At 52.9% G+C, this 23,699-nt stretch overlaps 1 protein-coding gene across 3 annotated transcripts in view; it reads left to right on the top strand.

The window, feature by feature from the left end:
• Nucleotides 1-23,699, top strand: part of LOC119953186 (rho guanine nucleotide exchange factor 18-like) — a 257,696-nt gene that overhangs the window by 3,504 nt on the left and 230,493 nt on the right. The gene's annotated exons all lie outside the window — the stretch shown is intronic.

Below are 23,699 nucleotides of genomic sequence, written 5' to 3'. Positions count from 1 at the left end.
TGCCAGATAGTGCGCCCCTGTACACCCATTGCCACCCCCTGGCCATCCCCACCAGTCCTGTGTCCAGCGCCGCCACGCCGTGTTCCCTGAGACCACACGTCCCCCGCGCGATCGGCAACTCGGCCCATGGGGGCGGGCCTTCAGGTAACATCCTGAGGCCGTCCCTACGGTGTGCAGCGCGCTCCTCAATGACGCCACTTTGGAGGAGCGGAACATATGAAAACAGGCGCGTCACCGATTCCCTCGTCAAAAGGGATTCTCTGCCCGATCTCTGGTTACTAAATCGGCGTTGGGGAACGGTGAATCCCGCACCTTATTTTTATTTATATATATATTTTTATTAGTGATTTTCCAGTTTTACAAATAATGCAACAAATCCCCAGGATTGGTACAGTGCAGTATAGATGCTTCAACATATATGAAGTCAAAAAGACAGGAGAACGACAATACAGTTAGTCCCACCTAATCATTAGAGCTGGTGCCTTCATTTATACCAGGAAGGGCAGCACGGTGGCCTAGTGGTTAGCACAACGCCTCACGGCGCTGAGGTCCCAGGTTCGATCCCGGCTCGGGTCACTGTCCGTGTGGAGTTTGCACATTCTCCCCGTGTCTGCGTGGGTTTCGCCCCCACAACCCAAAAATGTGCAGAGTAGGTGGATTGGCCACGCTAAATTGCCCCTTAATTGGAAAAAATAATTGGGTAATCTAAATTTAAAAAAAAAAAAAAAAAAAATTTATACCAGGAAAATCGGTACACGGATACACCGGAGGATGAGGGAAAAGAGGATAAGGCCAAGAAAATATGGTAAACTGGCGCAAACCTTCACATGTAATGATACTCGATCAGAAAAAGAAGATATGGGTTAACAATTTGCGCCATGTCCGGGCGGGCGGTGGGGCTCACCTCCCCCAACTCCCGTTATGCCAGAGGCAACAATATTATAACAGGCGCAGTTCAACAGCCGCGCCAGGCCCCACTTGGTGCCGGGGTGAGGCCCTTGAATCTCGTGAGATGCACGAAGCTCAAAACATTTTGTGATATTCAACAGAATCTCGTGAGACGTCGCAAGCTGGTTTTCGGCCCTTGCTGGGCGAGATCCAGATATGCATATTTAAATGAGTGTTAGTCTAATTTAAAAATGCTTTTGCCGGATTCTCTCAGGGCTGGGAATTCGCCGGCTGTGCCTGGGAGGGCTACATTTAGTACTGGTCCACACAAACGTAGACCAGTTGTAACAGCACCTCGGGGGGGGGGGGGGGTCTCCCAGGCCATTGGAGACCCTCCCGTGGTCGGGGACAGGGCAGGGTGGCACCTTGGCACTCCTGCTGGCATCTGGGCATCTTTGCACTGCCAGCCTGCCCCCAGCGGCACCATGGCACTGCCTGGGCGGCACCGTCAGGCTGGCTGAGGCACTGCCATAATGCCAGACTGGCCCTCATGCCAGGTTGCTCATGCCTGGGTTGGGCCGGGTGTGCCTTACCCATAAGAGGTAAGATAAGGGGGTGCTCGAGAACCCTGGAAGAGTGCTGACGGGGCCACAAAAAAACAGGCAATGTGCCCTTGAATAGCGGGGTCTTTCCAGGCATTGCAGGCGCTGAGAAACACCCCGGTCAACTTGCCCGAAACCGGACATGGAATTTTTTTTTCATTCAATCGCGCAGAACACCTTTCTCTTGGTAAAGATCTGCCTTTGCTGCAGACAGTCAAGAATTCCTTAACCCCAAAATAACGAAAAGAAATACAGAAAAGAGATTGTGAAGGCATTAGTTCGAAGAAGATATTTTACAAATAACCACAAGGCGTCACAAAAATCAGAGCGGGACTGAAGGGTCATCATCCCTGCATAAGGGCAGCAGGGTAGCATTGTGGATAGCACAATTGCTTCACAGCTCCAGGGTCCCAGGTTCGATTCTGGCTTGGGTCACTGTCTGTGCGGAGTCTGCACATCCTCCCCGTGTGTGCGTGGGTTTCCTCCGGGTGCTCCGGTTTCTTCCCACAGTCACAAAGATGTGCAGGTTAGGTGGATTGGCCATGAAAAATTGCTCCTTAGTGTTGGGTGGGGCAACTGGGTTATGGGGATAGATTGGAGGTGTTGACCTTGGGTAGGGTGCTCTTTCCAAGAGCCGGTGCAGACTCGATGGGCCGAATGGCCTCCTTCTGCACTGTAAATTCTATGATAATCCCACGTATTTATACAGAGAAAACCAGCAAATATTCATACAGTTTGTTCAGATCGACATCATTGTGTTTGGCATCTCCATCGCCCTGACAAGACAGGATAAGAAGATACCCAAGGATAGGGATCTCAGGATAAGAGGATATCAGGACATAGCCCGAGTAGCTGGCCCTATGGTGCACGCCGTCCTCCACAAGACAAAAAGGGAAAGGAAACATCTGTACAAACAAACCCGAGCTCACCCTCCCAAGACATCCAGGCAAAGAAGAGTAACCCAATGGTGAGGATATCGGCCAGAGTCCAAGACATGGCCTATCACTCTGCACTCTCGTATACAGGACCCAAGACCCGATAGACAACAGACCTCACTCCTCTCCAGCCAAATCAGAGGCACCGCCGACACTGGAAGGCTTACACTATGCTCCACCGAGGAATCCTTACCAACGAGAAGGGGAATCATCAAGATACCCAACCACTGGGTGTCTCGGGAGGGGTACAGCCCTCCCCTCACCGACACGATACAGGAAACCCCCCCAAGACAAAACAAAGCAAATTGGAGCCTGTCAATGCCCCTCCTATCGGAGTAAAGTGAGGCAACACCAAACGAGAGGAACATTAGGATTAACCAATGGATACCAGACAAGGTCCAGCACCGCCCCACCATCACCAATGGGACAGCAGGGACCGAACGGCACAGGCCCGCAAGAAGCAGGAAACCACTTCCCTCGGGGAGCCCAGGCCTCAAGAAAGGTCAACCTGGAAGTCTCTGAATAAGACGACTCGGAGGAAGGCGCCGCACTCCCCCATCCAACCCACCCTCCAAACTCTAAAAACTCCGATCCACAATGCTCGAATGCACACTCAGGCCTAGAGCTAACAATTAACTAACCCCCCCCCCCCCCACACCTCCCCACTCCGCAGTGGAACCCTATTATGAGAAGGGGAGCAGACCAGGAGCCCCTAAAAGGGGTCAACTACAGGAAGGGTAACCTACTCTACCAGCCAACACACCCTCTGCCTGACCGAGTAAACTTATTACCGCCCCAGCCTACTCAATCAAATAACCATAGAACTCCTACAGTGCAGAAGGAGGCCATTCTGCCCATCGAATCTGTACATTCCCCCTGAAAGAGCACCCTACCTAGGCGCACTCCCTCGCCCTACCCTCTTGACCCCACCCAGCCGGCACATATTTTGTCTGAAAGGGGCAATTTAGCATGGCCAATCCACCTAACCGTCACATCTTTGGACTGTGGGAGGAAACTGGAGCACCCGGAGGAAACCCACACAGACACAGGGAGAACGTGCAAATCCCACACATGGCAGAAATTGAACCTGGGCCCCTGATGCTGTGAGGCAGCAGTGCTAACCACTGTGCCACCAAGCCGCACCACCCCTACCCACACCGCAGCCAATCAAGGATTAATTGACCCCACCCTTGGGTGCACCATTGCACCTTTCCCCCCCACTCCAACCACACCAGAGATGCCAAAAACAAAGGAAAATCAAAAAGAACCCAGTCTTCTCTGGAACACACGATCTGTCTGCACCTTCATAGGGGACAAGCAAGGATTCCATAGTCCCAACATAACAAAAATACAAAAGAGAAACACGAAACTGTAGGTGCTAACCGAGGGATTTCCTCATCCACAATGAGGACTTACTTGGCCATAACAACCACCTCCACACAACCCATCTACCCATCACCCTGCTGTGGCATGCTATTAGCAAAGTGTAGGGTACCTAAAATATGCTCCCTCTTTGTAAGAGCAAGGATTACAGCACATAGAACCCACACCAGGCAAGTAGTGCACAACGGTCAACTCAGTAGAATTTTGTCACATAATAAATAACAGGCGACCATCACCTCTGCACTCATATATCGAATACCCTTGTCAGGATGAAAGGCAATAACACAAAATCAGCGACATAATCGTAAGGGAATAAAGTTCAGGGTTATTGACAAACAGCAGGATAATATGACCATCCATGGAGCTTGAAAAGGCCGAAGCCACAAGATAATTATTGGTCAGCGAGTCGCATTTAGGAACCCTCTGGAGTTTCATCGAAGCACCCACAGCTCCGCCATGTTGTTGTCCAGAGGCCAGGTGGCGGGGAAATCTAGGCCCAGTGAGAGGCGAGGACCCATATGTGTCCAGCTGTCTCCACCCCATCCTAACTAATATCGCTACAAGACAACGCAAGACCAGTGGTCGGGGTCTCGGACCTGACCCCAGGGGCCGAAGACTGGATACAATGTCCCCGTTGAACTCAACGGCCAACCTTCAAGCCAAGGTTGTGAACGCATGGCAGCCATTTTCTCAGCTTCGGCTTGGAATGTGCCTCCAGCTCCCCTCAGAAGACCAGACGCACAAACGCTCCCCACCCGGCCCCATCACCCCGAATCGACCTGAACGTTCGACATACCGTACAAACGGGGTTTCCAAGGACCGAAGGTGGGGCCCCACCAAGGAGACTTCCCTGCTGAGTGACCAGACTCTCTTCTCCGCTTCATCCATTGTTTTAAGGATATGCCGCAGTTCATCAATGTGAGCACTGCCAACCCGGGCAAGGAACCGAGATCGGCCTCCACATCTCCGTTCCCAATGGCAGCCACCACCTTGACGCCCCGCAGCATCGCCGCAGTGCAGGACCACTCACTCTCAAAACCGCCACTCCAGGCTGGACCCCTTCCAATCGCCCCCAATCAAACCAGGATTTTCCCACTTAACCCAGCTCCTCATTGACCAAACCTAGCCAGGATCTTCCAGGAACACAGCATAGGACGTACGCACTGGGAATAAATAATTATGGCTTGTGCATTCGGATAACAAAAAGGATTAAAAGAGCGGTAGCGCCACAGGTCACAAAAATTCATCAATGCTTCACTCACATCGCGTGACCTCCAGTTACGTCGTGTTTGATAAAGTCTTTTTAATCTTTAGTGGGTTACCCTTTATTAACTACCAGAATTACCTATAATATACAGTAATGGGTGAAAGTTAGGTAGGAGCTGTCTCAGTGCTTGGGTCTACACACAGCTCTGTCCAAACCGCACTGACCCTGGGCGGCATGTCTCTCACATGACTGTGTGGGTCATCAGACCCAGCTCCACATCAACCTTAATTCTGTCAGACCTTATACTACACAGAGGATTGCGGATTCATAGAATTATTCATAGAATTTACAGTGCAGAAGGAGGCCATTCGGCCCATCGAGTCTGCACCAGCCCTTGGAAAGAGCACCCTACCCAAGCCCAGACCTTCACCCTATCCCCGTAGCAGAGAAGGGAGATTTATGACAAATGCAAGATTCTTAATTCAAAAGAGAACCACGTACAGGCAAGATCTAGATTTACATTTAGATTTATTGTCACGTGTACCGAGCTACGGTAAAAAGCATTGTTCTGAGTACAACAGTAGTAGACTCGCCAACTTTAAGGGCATTTAAGTGGTCACTGGATAGACATATGGATGAAAATGGAATAGTGTAGGTCAGATAGGCTTCAGATGGTTTCACAGGTCGGCGCAACATCGAGGGCCGAAGGGCCCGTACTGCGCTGTAGTGTTTCTATGTTCTATACAGTCCAGGCAGATCATTCCAGACATGAAAAAACATAGGACAAACGATAAATACACAATGTAAATACATAGACATCGGGTGAAGCATACGGAGTGTAGTACTACTCAGTAAAGATGTGTGGAGAGATCAGTTCAGTCGACAAGAGATTATTCAGGAGTCTTGGTAGCAGCGGGGAAGAAGCTGTTTTTGAGTCTGTCATTGCATGTTCTTAGATTTTTGCATTTCCGGCCCGATGGAAGATGTTGGAAGAGAGAATAACCCGGGTGGGAATGGTCTTTGATTATGCTGCCCGCTTTCCCCAGGCAGCAGGAGGTGTAGACAGAGTCAATGGATGGGAGGCAGGTTTGCGTTTTGGACTGGGCTGTGTTCACGACTCTCTGTAGTTTCTTACAGTCTTGGGCCAAGCAGTTGCCATACCAGGCTGTGATGCAGCCAGATGGGATGCTTTCTATGGTGCATCTGTAAAAGTTGTGAAGAGTCAATGTGGACCTGCCTAATTTCCTTACTTTCCTGTGGACATATAGGCGATGTTGTGCTTTCTTGGTCGTGCTTCGATGTGGGTGGACCAGCTCATATCTAAAACTCATAAAACACATATCTCACAGTCTAAAAATCAGAATAACAGCTGCAAAGAGAGAGTAAGATGATTGATTCGCAGTCAACATAAAAAGGAACCTGAAAGTATCTTAAAGGCACATTAATAGTAAAAGGTTGGTTGAAGGATGGGTGGGGCCAATTCTAGGGGCTAAAATGGAGATCTTTTTATGGCTGAGGTATAAAGGGTGCTTTGCATCTTCGGTAGGGAAGAGGAAGTTGCAATACGTGACAGTAAAGGAAGGAGATAGCCTTGATGCTGGATAAGATAAAATAGACAGACAGGAGGTATTCAAGAGGCTGGCAATATCAAGAGCAGAAATGCATCCTAGGTTGCCAGGGGCAGCGGGAAGGAAATTACAGAGGTCGCAATCTTCCAATTTTCCTGTTAGCAGAAGCCTGGAGGGTTGCAGATGTAACATCCTGGATCTGAAAAGGGAAGGGGGCGAAGGCGCGACTAGGGGCTAGCCAGCGGCAAGGAAACTTTGAGAGACAAAAATGAAATGATGCTTGGAAAGGTATGGGCTCATAAATGAAAGTCTGCATGGATTTAATAACAGCTAATCGTGTTTAACCGAGTTGATTGGTTTATTTGGTGAAGTAACAGAGAGTTGACAAAAGTAGAGATGCTGTGCATTTGGGGAAGGATTCTCTGCAGCCCGACGCCGAAATCGTGATCCGGGATCGGGCGGAGAATGGGTTCCGACGCAGGAATCGGGGCCGGCACTGGTTTGACGCCCGTCCACCATGCTCTGCGCCCTCTAAACCGCCGTCATTGTGACGCGCGTTGCGCGCTGTTTCAACGGCGGTGGCGCATCATCGGCCGGCCCACATGCGATGCTCCACCCCCCGATGGTCCGCGTGTGGTCCCGAGCGTACGGTAACCCGGTGTGCCGGCTGCGGACTGTGTCCAGGACCGCCACACTCGGCCGGAATCCGTGCCACTGGGGAGGGGGGTTTCCGTTAGGACGAGGGTGACTAGTAGGGGGTGGCCAGGGGGTGGCCAGGGGGTGGCCAGGGGGTGGCCAGGGGGTGGCCAGGGGGTGGACTGTAGGGTTGCGGTTAGCGGGTTTGGTTCGGGCACAACCGGCGCCATGTTGTACAGCGTGACCGGTGCAGGTCGTCAGCCGTGCGCATGCGCGGCCCGGGACCCGGCCATTCTCCGGCCCTTTTTGCCGCGGTCCGTGGGGGTTTCAGCCGGCGCTAGTGCTAGCCCCTCACCGGTACCGGGTTTCACGCTGACTTTCCGGTCGTGAAAGTCCACAAATGCTTCGTCAGCTCTTAGCCTCCCAAATGGAGAGTCCAGTCCATGGACTTTCAAAAGACATTTTAGAAAGTGCCACATAATAGGCTTGTTGGCAAAATTAAATCTCATAAGATTAACGGCTCAGTCTATGGCTACAAAATTGGTTAAAGGATAGAAAATGGAGATTGTGGAGAAAGGATGATTTTCAGAAAACCGGGCCTCTGTATTCGGAATCTTTTTCGTAGATATTGAAGACCTGTATTGGATATAGTTCTGCTCAATCTTTACAAAACGCTGATAAGGCCTCAGCTGGAGAATTGTGTTTAATTTTGGTCACTGCCTTTTGGGAAGGATGTCAGGCCTTGGAGAGGGAGCAGAGGCGATTTATTAACATGGTGTCGGAGCCGAAGGATCGAAGCAGAATGCTGCGGAAATCTGAAATAGAAACAGAAAATTCTGGATAAACTCAGCAGGACTGATGGCATCTGTGGAGAGAGAAACAGAGTTAACTTTCCAGTCCGCATAATCATAGAATCATAGAATTTACAGTGCAGAAAGGGGCCGTTCAGCCATCGAGTCTGCACCGGCCCTTGGAAAGAGCATCCCCTCCCCAAGCCCACATCTCCACCCCATCCCATCAACCCCACCTAATCTATTTGGACACTAAGGGCAATTTATCATGGCCAATCCATATTTCCTGCACAGCTTTGGACTGTGGGAGGAAACCAGGCACCCGGAGGAAACCCACGCAGAAACGGGGAGAGCATGCAGACTCCGCAGACAGCGACCCAGGCTGGGAATCGAACCTGGGACCTTGGAGCTGTGAAGCAACTGTGCTGACCACTGCGCTACCGTGCTGCCCCAATACGTCATCCAGGTAGACCGCTATCTGTGAAAATCCTCGGAGGATATTCTCCATCAATCGTCGGAATGTGGCACATGCTGAAAAAATCCGAGGCAGAAGAGTCAAACGTTGGATTGGACGTTCTGCAAACTCTCCCCCAACCCCGCCCCCTAGTGGAGGCAGGTCGCCATTGAATGCCGCCGGGATCTCCTGATCTCGCTGATGTCCACGCCGTTTTGCACGGCCCGCACCGTCCAGCTGCCAAGGTTACCCGATGGCAGGACCGTAGGTCCCGGCGATCGGGAAGGGCTGGAAGATCCTGGCCGTTCACTCCGATTCCCTCTCCACAGATGCTGCCAGGCCTGCTGAGAATTTGCAGCATTCTCTATTTTTATTGCAGGGAGCTCAGTTACGGTGGAGAGACAGGAGGAGTTGGGATTTGTTCTCCTCGGAGCAGAGGGGGTGAACAGGGGATTTGATCGAGGTGTTCAAAGTCCTGAAGAACTTTGACCGGATAAATAAATAAGGAGAAATTGTTTTCAGCGATAGGAGGGCCGAGAATCAGAAGACTCAGATTCAAGGCGAGTGGCAAAACAGGAGGAAACAATTTTTAAGCAGCGAACCAGATTCAATAAAAACTTTCAAGAAGGAGTTGGATAAATACTCGGAAGGGAAGAACTTGAGGAAAGAGCCGAGGGGTGAGATTAATTGGTTGGCATTTCCACAGTGTTGGCAGAGGCAGAGTGGGCTAACTGGCTTCCGCCTGTGCTGGACCAGCCTATCATTTGTCCGGGTTGCCAGCCTGCACTTTCTGTATGGTGGCAGGGTTTGTTTCTGTAACGGAAGCCATTGCCTTTCTTTAGGACACTGCCTTTTGGAGTTAGGATGGGAAGGAATCTGAGAATGTCGATGTTTGTCCTCAGCAGCACCCTTACAATTTTAATACATTCTGTGTATAGAATAATAAATACTTGCATTACAATCCCGCATCAGATCCCAACGTTTGCTCGGATACAGGACAGGACCCCAATCACTATTTTTAAATTTGTAACTCTGTGCGGAAAGGATACTTTGCTCCCGGAGCGATTCCACACACAAATTGGGATATGGTGTATTAAAACAAACTTTATTATAAAAACAGTATTAAGCTACCTTCACATCACAGACGTATAGTTTACAATTAGCAGTTAAACAAGGCTTAACAATAAAATGAAACACTTTAACTTCTAACTGATACCTTCTTTGTCTCCAATCAAGTAAAACCCATCACAGGTCAAAAACCACTTTCGCAAACACAGGATTGCCTGCCAATCTTTGGATAAAGAGTTCTTATAAAGACTGCCTGGAGAGAGGGAGAGATCCTTTCAGTAAACAGCCTGCAGGTCGCTGTCTGTCAGATTAATGCTGAATCTGTCAGCCTCCTGCAGAAGCTGTTGTTGTTCAGCCCACAGTCAAAACTAAACTAACTCACAACTCACTGCCACAGACCTGGCTCCTCCCTTTACTACACAGTATTTATCCCACTCAAATCCCATGTTGTAATTACTTTAATTTTAAACATAATGGGCGTGATTCTCCATCCCGCCAGCCTAGTTTACCGGTGTGGTGTTCCCCCGTTGGCAGCGGGATCTTCCGTTCTGGCGGCCGGCCAATGCGGTTTCCCATCATGGCCACCCCACGGGAATCCCACCGGAAACCCTCACAACATTTAGTAAAATTTAGATGAGCGCCTGAAACGCTTTAGCATACAATTCCTGTACCAGCCTCCCCGAACAGGCACTGGAATGTGGCAACTAGGGGCTTTTCACAGTAACTTCATTGAAGCCTACTCGTGACAATAAGCGATTTTCATTTCATTTCAAGTGTTTGTCGTATGAGGAGTGTTCGAGGACTCTGGGTCTGTAAACAATGGAGATTTGAAGGCTGAGGGGGGATCTTATTGAAACTTACAGGATAGAGTGGACGTGGAGAGGATGTTTCCACTTGTAGGGAAAACTAGGACCAGAGGACACAATCACAGACTAAAGGGACAATCCTTTAAAACAGAGATGAGGAGGAATTTCTTCAGCCAGAGGCTGGTGAATCTGTGGAACTCTTTGCCACAGAAGGCAGTGGAGGCCAATTCATTGAGTGTCTTTAAGACCGAGATAGACACAGGGCTAAATCGCTGGCTTTGAAAGCAGACCAAGGCAGGCCAGCAACACGGTTCAATTCCCGTACCAGCCTCCCCGAACAGGCGCTGGAATGTGGCAACTAGGAGCTTTTCACAGTCACTTCATTTCAAGTCTACTTGTGGCAATACGCGATTTTCATTTCATTTTTTTTCATTCGGTAGGTTCTTGATTAATAAGGGGATCTGGGGTTATGGGGAGAAGGCAGGAGAATGGGGATGAGAAACATATCACCATGATTGAACGACAGAGCAGATTCGATGGGGCCGAGTGGCCTAATTCTGCTCCTATGTCTTATGGTCTGAAATGGGATTGGAATAAAGAGGTGATTGATGGCTGGCATAGTTTCTTAACAAATGAGATCCAGATCACAGGTGATGGAGCTGCAGGTTCCACGGTTTGCGATAATTATGTGCCGAATTCTGATTCCATGACTGGCTGGAAGTGTCAGCATTTCACTCTCATCTCTGACCTCAAAGCAGTTGTTGGCGGGACTACTTTTAGCCACCGTCTGGTGTGAATTTGGAGCCTCTATTTGGAGAAGTTATCACCAAAGCTTGCAGCCAATTAATGAACACCAGCCACCAGCAATTGTAATTGAGGGACCAGGAAAGAATCTGAGCCACAGAGTGTGTGAGATCGGTCTTCTTCATTGTGCTGGTGGTCACATCCCGCATGCGAATTATGGGAGGAATGATTATTTACCCCGTGGTTCTCATGGAGTATGAGCCCCCCCCTCCCACTGAGGGATGGGTGAGCTCCATTCAGCGATGTGTCAAAGGTCGGCCAATAAGGTACCGACGACTGTGGAGAGACTAAGTAGGGATCTACCGGGATTTGTATATAACGTAACTGTGAATGGACCAAAGTTCTTTATTTTTACTTGGTGTGGACTCTCCATGTCCTTATTAAACTGGTGGAGGCTCTGAGCGACAATTCTTCTATATCCAGCAGCCACTCAAAAATAACCTGGCCAGCATTTATCAATGTTGACGCTGCCCATCCATGGATTACAGCAAACTCCATCCGGTTTACTTTCCGAATGGGAACGGCTGCATTTCTCTGAGTTGAGCGGTGCCCCTGAGTCGGGGCTCATAAAATTACAGAATCTACACTGTGCAGAAGGAGGCCATTCGGCCCATTGAGACTGCACCTACCCCCTGAAAGTGCACCCTACCTAGGCCCACGCCCTCACCCTATCCTTGTAACCCCACCCAACCTTTCAACACCAACGGAGACATTTAGCAAGGCCAATCCACCTAACCTGCACATCTTTGGACTGTGAGGGGCAGCACGGTGGCCTAGTGGTTAGCACAACCGCCTCACGGCGCTGAGGTCCCAGGTTCGATCCCGGCTCTGGGTCACTGTCCGTGTGGAGTTTGCACATTCTCCCCGTGTTTGCGTGGGTTTCGCCCCCACAACCCAAAAATGTGCAGAGTAGGTGGATTGGCCACGCTAAATTGTCCCTTAATTGGAAAAAATAATTGGCTAATCTAAATTTATAAAAAAAAAAAAAAAATCTTTGGACTGTGGGAGGAAACCGGAGCACCCGGAGGAAACCCACCCAGACATGGGGAGAAAGTGCAAACTGCGCACAGACAGTCACCCAAGGCTTCAATTGACCCCGGGTCCCTGGAGCTGTGAGGCAGCAGTGCAAGCCACTGCGCCACCGTGCCGCCCTAAGTTAAGGCTCAGCCGCAACATCATCTCAAAGGTTCATTTTGAACCAAAGTATTTACCATTCAAGGCAGGGCTCCATTCTCTAACCTCACTCTCTTGTCCTTCCCAATTACACTGCAGCTTGCTCCAGACACTAAGAAAGATTTAAACCTCAATGCTTTTTTTTTCTGCCTCCATACCCAGGAAGCTTTCACCTCACCAATCTTTGGAGCGGTGGTGCGAGTTTTCTTTTGAGTCATTCGAGGCCACGATAAGAGTTTCAGTGACAGACGATGAAGTGATGATGCACCTATTTAAAGGTCACCAATTGCAGTAAACCTAAGCCCACTTCTTTGCCAGGTTGGAGCATCTGGCTTTGAGCCTCTGTGTCCTGTACAGGGTGTGCTCCGCGAGTGGCCACTGGCAACATTGACCCTCAGCAATGTTTTGGCCAGGGGTCAGCCTGTCCCTGTTTACGCCCAGTCAAGTGCTTTGATCTCTCCCCCTTAGGATGTGATCTGTCCTAATGGATTTGCCATGTTTGAAGGGAGCTCGCAAGTTATTTACCCAATAAGTAAAGCACACACTTGACTTGTACCAATTTTTACAGATGCACCATAGAAAGCATCCTGTTCAGCAGCATCACGGCCTGGTGTGGCAGCTGCTCGGCCCAGGACTGTAACATAGAACAGTACAGCACAGAACAGGCCCTTCGGCCCTCGATGTTGTGCCGAGCAATGATCACCCTACTTAAACCCACGTCACCCGTAACCCAACAATCCCCCCATTAACCTTACACTACGGGCAATTTAGCATGGCCAATCCCACTGTAAGAAACTATAAAGAGTTATGAACACAGCCCAGTCCATCACACAAACCCACCTCCCATCCATTGACTCTGTCTACACCTCCCACTGCCTGGGCAAAGCGGGCAGCAGAATCAAAGACCCCTCCCACCCGGCTTACTCACTCTTCCAACTTCTTCCATCGGGCAGGAGATACAAAAGTCTGAGAACACGCACAAACACTCAAAAACAGCTTCTTCCCTGCTGTTACCAGACTCCTGAATGACCCTCTTATGGACTGAACTGATCTCTCCACACATCTGTATGCTTCACCCAATGCCTGTTGGGGGGGGGGGGGGGGGGGGGGTGCCCTACCCCGTGGGGGGCCTCTGATGTGGCCTGGCCCGCGATCGGGGCCCACCGATTGGCGGGCTGACCTCTCTGGCTGGTGGCCTTCTTTCTTCCGTGCCGGCCCCTGAAGCCGTGCGCTATGTTGCGTCAGGGTCGACGCGTTGAAGTGAGCTGCTGCGCATGCGCGCATTGGAGCCGGTGCCGCTGCGCATGCGCGGGCCCCGCGGCGCCCAGTTCACACCGGGATCAGCAGCTGGAGCGGTGTGAACCGCTCCACTGTCGTGCAGGCCCCATGTAGCGTCCAGAATTGCTGATCCTGAGGCCATGTTGAGGCCGTCGAGTAACGCGACGGCATTTCCGATGGCGTCAACACTTAGCCTCAAGAACACAGAATCCCGCCCCATGTTTTCCAATCCATCCTTGGCCTCATAATCTCTGTAAACTCAGTCAGTCCTACAGTAATAATAATAATAATAATGCCGCTCTGTCAGAGTGTCCGTACCGAGGAAGTGCTGCACTGTCAGAGGGTCAGTACTGAGGGAGTGCTGCACTCTCAGAGGGTCCGTACTGAGGGGGTGCTGCACTGTCAGAGTGTCCATACCGAGGAAGTGCTGCACTGTCAGAGGGTCAGTACTGAGGGAGTGCCGCACTGTCAGAGGGTCCGCACTGAGGGGGTGCTGCACTGTCAGAGTGTCCATACCGAGGAAGTGCTGCACTGTCAGAGGGTCCGTACTGAGGGAGTGCTGCACTGTCAGAGGGTCAGTACTGAGCGAGTGCTGCACTGTCAGAGGGTCAGTACTGAGGAAGTGCTGCACTGTCAGAGCATCAGTACTGAGGGAGTGCTGCATGTCAGAGGGTCAGTACTGAGGGAGTGCCGCACTGTCAGAAGGTCAGTACTGAGGGAGTGCTGCACTGTCAGAGGGTCAGTACTGAGGGAGTGCTGCACTGTCAGAGGGTCAGTGCTGAGGGAGTGCTGCACTCACTGTCAGAGGGTCAGTACTGAGGGAGTGCCGCACTGTCAGAGGGTCAGTACTGAGGGAGCGCCGCACTGTCAGAGGGTCAGTACCGAGGGAGTGCCGCAAAGTTGGAGGGTCAGTACTGCGGGAGTGCTGCACTGTCAGAGGGTCAGTGCTGAGGGAGTGCTGAACTGTTAGAGAGTTGGCACTGAGGGAGCGCCGCACTGTCAGAGGGTCAGTACTGAGGGAGTGCTGCACTGTCAGAGGGTCAGTACTGAGGGAGTGCTGCACTGTCAGAGGGTCAGTACTGAGGGAGTGCTGCACTGTCAGAGGGTCAGTGCTGAGGGAGTGCTGCACTGTCAGAGGGTCAGTACTGAGGGAGTGCTGCACTGTCAGAGGGTCAGTACTGAGGGAGTGCCGCACTGTCAGAGGGTCAGTACTGAGGGAGTGCCGCACTGTCAGAGGGTCAGTACTGAGGGAGTGCCGCACTGTCAGAGGGTCAGTACTGAGGGAGTGCCGCATTGTCAGAGGTGCTGTTTTTAGGATGAGATGTTTACTTAATGAACAAAAATATCCAAGAACAAGCTGTAAAGGCAAACACCTCAAAATTGTTATGTACGAATCTGCACTGAAGAAACATATGTTTACTTTTCCCAGGTCCCTCTTGCTTCATTTTCAGTTGCTGGGGTGCTGAAGATGCAAGTTAACTGCCATTACTGAAATGTAAACAGCTAACCTGGCTGGTGGCGCTGCCAAACCACAAGGCTTGCTCACTTCACTAGTGCAGCTGCTGGGAACGCCAGTGCTAATAACTCTTGGCTTGTAGCTGAGACTCTGATCTGAGATAATCTCGCATCCTCCTTCCATTCACAGCACTCTCCACAGAATGCAGCGTCTCTGGAGGAACATTCCCTCCCTCTGCCTGCTGCATGTCAGAAAGAAAGGCTTGCTTTAAATTGTGGAGTTCATGCCTGAGGGTGCCCCCCCCCCCCCCCCCCCCCCCCCCAGCACTTTGCAGCCAATGAGATACATTTTGAGCTGTAGCCACCGTTGTAATAATGGAAACGCAGCAGCCAGTTTGTACACAGCAAGATCCCACAAACAGCAACGTGAGAACGACCAGTGTGAGAATGTGACGGTGACTGAGGAATAAAGCTGACCAGCAACCCGGGCCGGGGGGGGGGGGGGGTCCGAACTCTTCTTCAAAATAGTGGCTGTCTTTTCCTTCATCTGATAGGGCAGCTCCAACAGTGCGGTGCTCCCTCAGTACTGACCCTCTGACAGTGCGGCACTCCCTCAGTACCGACCCTCTGACAGTGCAGCACTCCCTCAGTACTGACCCTCTGACAGTGCGGCACTCCCTCAGTCCTGACCCTCTGACAGTGCCGCACTCCCTCAGTACTGACCCTCTGACAGTGCGGCACTCCCTCAGTACTGACCCTCTGACAGTGCAGCACTCCCTCAGCACGGACCCTCTGACAGTGCAGCTCTCCCTCAGTACTGACCCTCTGACAGTGCAGCACTCCCTCAGTACTGACCCTCTGACAGTGCAGCACTCCCTCAGTACTGACCCTCTGACAGTGCAGCACTCCCTCAGTACTGACCCTCTGACAGTGTGGCACTCCCTCAGTACTGACCCTCTGACAGTGCGGCACTCCCTCAGTACCGACCCTCTGACAGTGCAGCACTCCCTCAGTACTGACCCTCTGACAGTGCGGCGCTCCCTCAGTACTGACCCTCTGACAGTGAGGCACTCCCTCAGTACTGTCCCTCTGACAGTGCAACACTCCCTCAGTACCGACCCTCTGACAGTGCAGCACTCCCTCAGTACTGACCCTCTGACAGTCAGCACTCCCTCAGTACTGACCCTCTGACAGTGCAGCACTCCCTCAGCACTGACCCTCTGACAGTGCAGCACTCCCTCAGTACTGACCCTCTGACAGTGCAGCACTCCCTCAGCACTGACCCTCTGACAGTGCAGCACTCCCTCAGTACTGACCCTCTGACAGTGCGGCGCTCCCTCAGTACTGACCCTCTGACAGTGCAGCACACCCTCAGTCCTGACCCTCTGACAGTGCAGCACTCCCTCAGTACTGACCCTCTGACAGTGCAGCACTCCCTCAGTACTGACCCTCTGACAGTGCGGCGCTCCCTCAGTACTGACCCTCTGACAGTGCGGCACTCCCTCAGTACTGACCCTCTGACAGTGCGGCACTCCCTCAGTACCGACCCTCTGACAGTGCAGCACTCCCTCAGTACTGACCCTCTGACAGTGCGGCACTCCCTCAGTACCGACCCTCTGACAGTGCAGCACTCCCTCAGTACTGACCCTCTGTCAGTGCGGCACTCCCTCAGTACCGACCCTCTGACAGTGCAGCACTCCCTCAGTACTGACCCTCTGACAGTGCGGCGCTCCCTCAGCACTGACCCTCTGACAGTGCGGCACTCCCTCAGTACTGACCCTCTGACAGTACAGAACTCCCACAGCACTGACCCTCTGACAGTGCAGCACTTCCTCAGTACTGATCCTCTGACAGTGCAGCACTCCCTCAGTACTGACCCTATGACAGTGCAGCACTCCCTCAGTACTGACCCTCTGACAGTGCAGCACTCCCTCAGTACTGACCCTCTGACAGTGCAGCACTCCCTCAGTACTGACCCTATGACAGTGCAGCACTCCCTCAGTACTGACACTCTGACAGTGCAGCACTCCCTCAGTACTGACCCTCTGACAGCATGGCACTCCCTCAGTACTGACCCTCTGACAGTGCGGCACTCCCTCAGTACTGACACTCTGACAGTGCAGCACTCCCTCAGTACTGACCCTCTGACAGTGCGGCACTCCCTCAGTACCGACCCTCTGACAGTGCAGCACTCCCTCAGTACTGACCCTCTGACAGTGCGGCGCTCCCTCAGCACTGACCCTCTGACAGTGCGGCACTCCCTCAGTACTGACCCTCTGACAGTACAGAACTCCCACAGCACTGACCCTCTGACAGTGCAGCACTCCCTCAGTACTGACCCTCTGACAGTGCAGCACTCCCTCAGTACTGACCCTATGACAGTGCAGCACTCCCTCAGTACTGACCCTCTGACAGTGCAGCACTCCCTCAGTACTGACCCTCTGACAGTGCAGCACTCCCTCAGTACTGACCCTCTGACAGTGCAGCACTCCCTCAGTACTGACCCTCTGACAGTGCAGCACTCCCTCAGTACTGACCCTCTGACAGTGCGGTATTCCCTCAGTACCGACCCTCTGACAGTGCAGCACTCCCTCAGTACTGACCCTCTGACAGTGCGGCACTCCCTCAGTACTGACCCTCTGACAGTGCGGCACTCCCTCAGTACGACCCTCTGACAGTGCAGCACTCCCTCAGTACTGACCCTCTGACAGTGCAGCACTCCCTCAGTACTGACCCTCTGACAGCATGGCACTCCCTCAGTACTGACCCTCTGACAGTGCAGCACTCCCTCAGTACTGACCCTCTGACAGTGCAGCACTCCCTCAGCACTGACCCTCTGACAGTGCAGCACTCCCTCAGTACTGACCCTCTGACAGTGCGGCACTCCCTCAGTACTGACCCTCTGACAGTGCGGCACTCCCTCAGTACCTACCCTCTGACAGTGCAGCACACCCTCAGTACTGACCCTCTGACAGTGCGGCACTCCCTCAGTACCGACCCTCTGACAGTGCAGCACTCCCTCAGTACTGACCCTCTGACAGTCAGCACTCCCTCAGTACTGACCCTCTGACAGTGCAGCACTCCCTCAGCACTGACCCTCTGACAGTGCAGCACTCCCTCAGTACTGACCCTCTGACAGTGCGGCGCTCCCTCAGTACTGACCCTCTGACAGTGCAGCACACCCTCAGTCCTGACCCTCTGACAGTGCAGCACTCCCTCAGCACTGACCCTCTGACAGTGCAGCACTCCCTCAGTACTGACCCTCTGACAGTGCGGCGCTCCCTCAGTACTGACCCTCTGAAAGTGCGGCACTCCCTCAGTACTGACCCTCTGACAGTGCGGCACTCCCTCAGTACCGACCCTCTGACAGTGCAGCACTCCCTCAGTACTGACCCTCTGACAGTGCGGCACTCCCTCAGTACCGACCCTCTGACAGTGTGGCACTCCCTCAGTACTGACCCTCTGACAGTGCGGCTCTCCCTCAGTACCGACCCTCTGACAGTGCAGCACTCCCTCAGTACTGACCCTCTGACAGTGCGGCGCTCCCTCAGCACTGACCCTCTGACAGTGCGGCACTCCCTCAGTACTGACCCTCTGACAGTACAGAACTCCCACAGCACTGACCCTCTGACAGTGCAGCACTTCCTCAGTACTGATCCTCTGACAGTGCAGCACTCCCTCAGTACTGACCCTATGACAGTGCAGCACTCCCTCAGTACTGACCCTCTGACAGTGCAGCACTCCCTCAGTACTGACCCTCTGACAGTGCAGCACTCCCTCAGTACTGACCCTCTGACAGTGCAGCACTCCCTCAGTACTGACCCTATGACAGTGCAGCACTCCCTCAGTACTGACACTCTGACAGTGCAGCACTCCCTCAGTACTGACCCTCTGACAGCATGGCACTCCCTCAGTACTGACCCTCTGACAGTGCGGCACTCCCTCAGTACTGACACTCTGACAGTGCAGCACTCCCTCAGTACTGACCCTCTGACAGTGCGGCACTCCCTCAGTACCGACCCTCTGACAGTGCAGCACTCCCTCAGTACTGACCCTCTGACAGTGCGGCGCTCCCTCAGCACTGACCCTCTGACAGTGCGGCACTCCCTCAGTACTGACCCTCTGACAGTACAGAACTCCCACAGCACTGACCCTCTGACAGTGCAGCACTCCCTCAGTACTGATCCTCTGACAGTGCAGCACTCCCTCAGTACTGACCCTATGACAGTGCAGCACTCCCTCAGTACTGACCCTCTGACAGTGCAGCACTCCCTCAGTACTGACCCTCTGACAGTGCGGCACTCCCTCAGTACCGACCCTCTGACAGTGCAGCACTCCCTCAGTACTGACCCTCTGACAGTGCGGCACTCCCTCAGTACTGACCCTCTGACAGTGCGGCACTCCCTCAGTACGACCCTCTGACAGTGCAGCACTCCCTCAGTACTGACCCTCTGACAGTGCAGCACTCCCTCAGTACTGACCCTCTGACAGCATGGCACTCCCTCAGTACTGACCCTCTGACAGTGCAGCACTCCCTCAGTACTGACCCTCTGACAGTGCAGCACTCCCTCAGCACTGACCCTCTGACAGTGCAGCACTCCCTCAGTACTGACCCTCTGACAGTGCGGCACTCCCTCAGTACTGACCCTCTGACAGTGCGGCACTCCCTCAGTACCGACCCTCTGACAGTGCAGCACACCCTCAGTACTGACCCTCTGACAGTGCGGCACTCCCTCAGTACCGACCCTCTGACAGTGCAGCACTCCCTCAGTACTGACCCTCTGACAGTCAGCACTCCCTCAGTACTGACCCTCTGACAGTGCAGCACTCCCTCAGCACTGACCCTCTGACAGTGCAGCACTCCCTCAGTACTGACCCTCTGACAGTGCGGCGCTCCCTCAGTACTGACCCTCTGACAGTGCAGCACACCCTCAGTCCTGACCCTCTGACAGTGCAGCACTCCCTCAGCACTGACCCTCTGACAGTGCAGCACTCCCTCAGTACTGACCCTCTGACAGTGCGGCGCTCCCTCAGTACTGACCCTCTGAAAGTGCGGCACTCCCTCAGTACTGACCCTCTGACAGTGCGGCACTCCCTCAGTACCGACCCTCTGACAGTGCAGCACTCCCTCAGTACTGACCCTCTGACAGTGCGGCACTCCCTCAGTACCGACCCTCTGACAGTGTGGCACTCCCTCAGTACTGACCCTCTGACAGTGCGGCTCTCCCTCAGTACCGACCCTCTGACAGTGCAGCACTCCCTCAGTACTGACCCTCTGACAGTGCGGCGCTCCCTCAGCACTGACCCTCTGACAGTGCGGCACTCCCTCAGTACTGACCCTCTGACAGTACAGAACTCCCACAGCACTGACCCTCTGACAGTGCAGCACTTCCTCAGTACTGATCCTCTGACAGTGCAGCACTCCCTCAGTACTGACCCTATGACAGTGCAGCACTCCCTCAGTACTGACCCTCTGACAGTGCAGCACTCCCTCAGTACTGACCCTCTGACAGTGCAGCACTCCCTCAGTACTGACCCTCTGACAGTGCAGCACTCCCTCAGTACTGACCCTATGACAGTGCAGCACTCCCTCAGTACTGACACTCTGACAGTGCAGCACTCCCTCAGTACTGACCCTCTGACAGCATGGCACTCCCTCAGTACTGACCCTCTGACAGTGCGGCACTCCCTCAGTACTGACACTCTGACAGTGCAGCACTCCCTCAGTACTGACCCTCTGACAGTGCGGCACTCCCTCAGTACCGACCCTCTGACAGTGCAGCACTCCCTCAGTACTGACCCTCTGACAGTGCGGCGCTCCCTCAGCACTGACCCTCTGACAGTGCGGCACTCCCTCAGTACTGACCCTCTGACAGTACAGAACTCCCACAGCACTGACCCTCTGACAGTGCAGCACTCCCTCAGTACTGATCCTCTGACAGTGCAGCACTCCCTCAGTACTGACCCTATGACAGTGCAGCACTCCCTCAGTACTGACCCTCTGACAGTGCAGCACTCCCTCAGTACTGACCCTCTGACAGTGCAGCACTCCCTCAGTACTGACCCTCTGACAGTGCAGCACTCCCTCAGTACTGACCCTCTGACAGTGCAGCACTCCCTCAGTACTGACCCTCTGACAGTGCGGCACTCCCTCAGTACCGACCCTCTGACAGTGCAGCACTCCCTCAGTACTGACCCTCTGACAGTGCGGCACTCCCTCAGTACTGACCCTCTGACAGTGCGGCACTCCCTCAGTACGACCCTCTGACAGTGCAGCACTCCCTCAGTACTGACCCTCTGACAGTGCAGCACTCCCTCAGTACTGACCCTCTGACAGCATGGCACTCCCTCAGTACTGACCCTCTGACAGTGCAGCACTCCCTCAGTACTGACCCTCTGACAGTGCAGCACTCCCTCAGCACTGACCCTCTGACAGTGCAGCACTCCCTCAGTACTGACCCTCTGACAGTGCAGCACTCCCTCAGTACTGACCCTCTGACAGTGTAGCACTCCCTCAGTACTGACCCTCTGACAGCGCAGCACTCCCTCAGTACTGACCGTCTGACAGCGCAGCACTCCCTCAGTACTGACCCTCTGACAGTGCAGCACCCCCTCAGTACTGACCCTCTGACAGTGCCGCTCGCACTGGGATATCAGCTTGTTTTTATGCTTAAGTCTCTGGGGTGTGATCAATAACAGTCACAATAAGATCAGTTGACTCAACACAAAGAGCCGTGCTGGATGGTAAGTTTACTCCACTGTTTCCTTCACACTGCCTTGTGAATGTGTGAACTGTAGGGAGTCTCATTCTGTTTAAATGGGTCATTGGGCTTTGCAATCACATCTTTCAGTGAACCAGAGCGAAAATGTATGAACAGAGGAGTTAGAAATAACTTAGAAATGATTTGTTGACAGCTTTTGAGTGTGTGTTCTGCATCAAATTGGGAAAAGCCACTGTTACCCGCGATGTCTGACAGCGAGCGAGAGGAGGATATGGGAAGGCAGCGTGAATCCCAGGGGAGAAAGTGTGTATAAGTGTGCCTGGTCCTCACCGCACCCCAGGCATCGCGTTGGATGCTCCTGATGGCTCCAGACCCCAGCCTGGCGTAGCTGTGTACCAACCCACTCACTTGGCAAGTCAGGCCCCTCGGTGCCCAGTTATATCACCAAGGGCACGTGGGGGTGAGGTGGGGGTGGGGGATAGGGCAGCAGGAAGGGAAATGTAGTGCCCGGTGTGAGAATTCTGCATCGGTGCCTCCTGGTTTATGTTTCTGCTCCTGATAACCCACCACCCAGCCAACGCTGGTCGGAATTCTCTATGAGGCGCCCCCCCCCCCCCCCCCCCCCCCCTCACCCCCCACTCCCCGCCCCCACAGCTGGCAAGGCTGCTCTCCAGTGACAACTCTCCCACCATCCAAACACTTTTGTGTATGGAGGAGGGGGTCTGGTGTGAGGTACTCCGGAGAGTGAATGACTCCACCTCGTGTGCGAGGTTGGGGCTGATACAGCTGAAGGTTGTATACAGAGCACACCTCACGAGGGCAAGGATGAGCCGATTCTTTGAAGGGGTAGAAGATGTGTGTGAACTTTGCAGGGGGGGGGGCCCGCGAATCACGTGCATATGGTTTGGTCCTGTCCAAAGCTGGAGGATTACTGGAAGGAGGTTTTTAGGGTAATTTCTAAAGTGGTGCACGTGAAATTGGACCCGGGCCCCCGGGAGGCCATATTCAGGGTGTTGGACCAGCCAGGGTTGGAAACGGGTGCGGAGGCAGATATTGCAGCCTTCGCCTCGTTGATCGCCCGAAGACGGATTCTGTTGGGATGGAGAGCTGCCTCTCCACCCTGTGCCCTGGCGTGGCGGGGGGATCTGTTGGAATTCTTGACTCTTGAGAAGGTTACGTTTGAACTGAGGGGAAGGATGGTGGTGTTCTACAATTCATGGGCATTATTCATTATACACTTTCAAGAACTGGATAACATCGAACATTAGTTGGGGCATGTGGGTGGGAGGGTTGTGGGGAGGGGGGGCTGTGTGTGTTAATGGGAACTATGGGTGATTCCTGATTCCATTTTGTCATTTGTTTATGTTAACATGCGGGCTAATGTTTGGGGGTTTGGTGGGAGGATGGGATCGTTGTTATTGATATGGGGATTGACATTACATTCGTTACTGATTATTGTTTATTGTTGGTGGGTGTAAATTTGGGAGAAAATGTGAAAAAGGAGGAGAATAAAGAAATATTTTTTAAACAAGAAACACTTTTGTGTTTGTTTGTCGGAGGAGTAGTTCCTTCCCCTTCACAGTGGCCTGTAACCGAGTGAGGCACTTCGAGCTGCTTTGCAGGAATGTGATGAAAATCTGACGACGTGGGCCACGTAAGGAGATGTTGAGACAGGCGAGCGAAGGTTTTTTTAATGATAGAATTTACAGTGCAGAAGGAGGCCATTCAGCCCTTCAAGTCTCCACTGGCTCTTTGAAAGAGCACCCTACCCAAGCCCAAACCCTATCCCCATAACCCAGTAGCCCCACCCAACACTAAGGGCAATTTTGGACACTAAGGGCAATTTAGCATGGCCAATCCACCTAACCTGCACATCTTTGGAATGTGGGAGGAAACCGGAGCACCCGGAGGAAACCCACGCACACACGG

The sequence above is a fragment of the Scyliorhinus canicula genome, chromosome 18, assembly GCF_902713615.1.
Source record: "Scyliorhinus canicula chromosome 18, sScyCan1.1, whole genome shotgun sequence".
In the NCBI taxonomy this organism is placed as follows: Eukaryota; Metazoa; Chordata; class Chondrichthyes; order Carcharhiniformes; family Scyliorhinidae; genus Scyliorhinus; species Scyliorhinus canicula.
Note: the sequence above shows the minus strand (reverse complement) of the source record. Positions and strands in the feature narration are given on the sequence as shown.